The following is a 3,872-nucleotide window of genomic DNA, read 5'->3' as shown; positions in this document are numbered from 1 at the left end:
ATCCAGACAGATTGAAATGATCACCAAACTGACCACATTAGAAAAAGGCCATCCTTCTCTACTAAGAGATGTGTGGCCGCTCTTCCTTGATATTAATGAAGGATTCGTACGTGTCACTGGTGCTTAGCTCCGCCCAACCGAGAGACAAGGGGGGGGGGGGGGGTACGTTCGTCAAGTTGTTCCGAGAGCGCCGGAGCGCACACTGGGTCCGACGTCATAAAGAGACCGAGTCGTTTGATTGGACGAGAGGCGTTCCGTGAGCGCCGATCAGAGTTCCAGGGCGAGTTGACGAACGCAGCCAGAGATTATGAAGCGCAGGCGTGGAGCAGGCGCACCCTTGCGTTACCAGACGACCTGTATGGAGGACCAAGTCTGCCAAAATTAACAATAAATATATAGACACATAAATGAATGTATGAACAAATAAATCAATGAATACACACAGTATAACGAAATACATTTCTATATGTATTTATTATTTTACACATTCATGTGGAAAAGAAAGAATGAATGTGGAAAAGAATAAATACATATAGAAATGTATTGCGTTATACTGTGTGTATTCATTGATTTATTTGTTCATACATTCATTTATGTGTCTATATATTTATTGTTCATTTTGGCAGACTTGGTCCTCCATAGACCTGATCACAGCACAGAGGAAACATAAACAGGGGCATGCTGCATGACCCAAGAGGTGCATGTTGGTCTAAATAAGGATCTGTGAAATAAATCCCTGCCTCAGCTGAAAAGCCTATTAAAACAGGTGCGCTGTCACACCTAGAGGGCAACCAAGAGTCCTATTCAATCAAACTCGGTGTGTAAGTTCTCCATCATGCCCCCCTGATAATGCATTATGTTGGATGACGAAGGTAAAGGATTAAACAGTGCTGCCTGTGTTGGTCTTAAAAAAGTAACATGGGCCTATACAGTGGCATGATTATCAAAACATGATGATCTCCTGTATGACAAATGATGCTGCTACTTTCCTAGGTATAGATAGGCCCACTATTATTCAGGAAATGTATCACTTAGAAATCATGAATTGAAGAAAAATAACTTGGGTTATGTATGAAATAATGTAAAACTGAAGATAATAGTTGTTTGTATTCCCATAGCGGGAAATGTAGATAAGCACTGAGATGGTGCTTTTTTTTTTTACTAACGCTTTCTTTTAAGCTTAAAATAGTTTTGAGGGGGCCTTAAATAGAAAACAAGAGTTAGATCTATAAAGAGTGACAGTACATCTGGTTCTCACGGGAAGGGTCAGAGGTCATGGCCCTTAGGCCAGGTGACAACAAGCCTCTATCCTGTTAAAAGCTTCACACCTCCACCCACTCACGGTTGTGTGAACAGGAGGTCACTTGAAGAGGTGGTAAGAGTGGATTCTCAGTTAACTCTGATCCTTTAACACATAGTTATTCATGTGAATGTAAAAAAGGTTGATTAAAATGTGAAAGACTGAGCAGATAGGTAGATTTCCAGGGGGGGGGGGGGGGGGTAGGAGTGGTTAAACCTGTCCTTCGATGTGCACCCTGTACCAACCACTGTTTCAACCTCCTGACAAGAACCAACATGCAACATCACTGCACCATGTCCAACCAGCCGCGAGTCACTAAGCAGACTTGCGACATTTTAACAGGGATTACCAGGGAAAGATCAACCTATTATCAACTTGGCTGACTCCCCAGTTCAACAAGTCACAGCAGACTAAATGTTCCCAAGATAGAGGTATTATAGAAGTAGTATACAAATAACAATAATATCTACGCTAGGAGAAAGTCATGACTAGCTTTGTCTGCAAATATACTGACTATCTTTTGCCCCCCCCCCCCCCCAAAAAAAAAGTATTTAAAATTGTTTGCAATCTGTAAGTAATTATTGGATACAAGCAGGGTGCGAAATAAGGGGGAGCTCGGGGAGCTATAGCTCCCCTAGTGGTGACATGAGCTCCCCTGGAAACATGGTTTGTGAAATTTTGGGGGAGCTCTAAAATATTCTAAATTGCGATGGATTTATTCCAAGTTGTGACGGATTTTACCTTGTGTAATATGATTTGTAGAGGCATACAATCTATTTTGATGTTGGTATTAGGTATATAAATGATATATAATAGCCTTTATAGCCTACATATAGGGGTTTATTGGCTACAACTATGCGACAGTAACTTGCAGCGGGGTGCACTGACGCTGAACCCCTCATAGTGATAAGTAGGTGGACAACGCGTGGTGCTGAAATAGCCGACATGCGGTGTGTGGTTTGAAAAAAGTAACGCCAGCTCAGTAAATAATTCAAACTTAATGTTTACTTATAGGCTATGTGAATGTGACTGCACCACACATGTGAACAGTAACAAAGCAAATGCAGTTTAATTTTATGAAAAACATTGACAACTAAATCGGTGCAAAAAAAAAAAAAAGCTGAATCTGCTTAGCCTATGCTCCTGAAAAACATTTAATGACAGAGCAAACACGCTACATTACTAGGGATAATAATTACAATGAGCCATTCATTAAAAATAGAAAAAATAATATTAGGCTATTCAATCTCCCATCGGTCACTATTTGTTGGCTATCTGGGGATATGGACGTCTTTGAGTGTCTAGAAAAGCCTAATGTATTATTATTATTTATTATTATTATGGACGTCACTTTAATCCGGCAGTTCTCAAGGTTTTTATGCACCAATCGATTCCTCTAGCGCGTCTTTATCACATTCATTGACGAAAAGGACGACTCGCATGTATAGGTGGAAGGGAACATTCATTGTGAGCACGGAAAATGCGAGTCTCTCACAACGGCTTTGCATTGATGAAACCAGGTAGGATGAACGCATAGTTCGCTGTCCATTCCTCTTTAAATGCCCTGTTTTCACCGTCAACTTTCCTCTTTAGACCTTTGGAGAGTGACATGATGTTTCTCTTGCTAGCTAGCAGGTTAAATGTTTAGCCAACTTCACCCGGCACCAAACAACCAATCCAATAATAATGTGAGCTTGTAAGTCTGGGAGGAGGGGGGAATCATTATCAGAATAAAACTATGTTAAATAATTATTTGAATAAGTTAGTCTGCGCTACATCGTCAGTCCACACATGTATTATTCAAAACTATGGAAAAGGGTGAAACTACGTTGTTGAGAATCACAACACAAACTCGCTAGTCAAGCCAAAATACAGCAGCGAAATGGATTGGACTGCTACCTAGTTAACTAGAACACTACTTTACATTGTTACCTAGTTAACTAGAACACTACTTTACATTGTTACCTAGTTAACTACAACACTACTTTACATTGTTAGCAAGCTCACAAAACAAGCCGTGTTAGTTGACTAGCGATGTGTCATTGATTTTCGACAACGCGGAAATGTATTCACATTTTTCTAAAGAAAAGTCAAAGCATTAGAACGTAGAACGGAAAATCGCACGCGCGCTTTGCGCACGGAAAGCCACCGGCCCCGATTTGGCCTGATTTTTTTTTTACGTCAGGAGATATTTTTTTTTTCTTTAATCCCTGGGCTCCCCCGCACACCGTGATTTAATTCGCACACTGGATACAAGTGGGAAGCGTAATGTCAAAATATGAGATGACAGGGCCTGAGAAGACTCACCAGACACCCTTACAGAGATCATGATGTTAACAGTTTAACTGATCTGGCAACTGTAAAAAAAAAAAAAAAAAAAAAAAAAGAAGACTAATGCATCGTTTCACTTATTTAAGAGCCATTAATTAAGTATTGATTGTAAGTCGCTTTGGAATAAGCCGTCTGCTAAATGACAAAAATGTAAATGTAAGAATGTAATTCCATCAAATCCCATCATGACCTGAAGGTGAATTCCTATTCTCTGTCTGAAAAATAATAGTCTTGAGAAAGT

Source organism: Nansenia antarctica, assembly GCF_963989245.1.
Source record: "Nansenia antarctica genome assembly, chromosome: 7".
NCBI classification, from domain to species: Eukaryota; Metazoa; Chordata; class Actinopteri; order Argentiniformes; family Microstomatidae; genus Nansenia; species Nansenia antarctica.
This window is presented reverse-complemented; position numbering follows the sequence as displayed.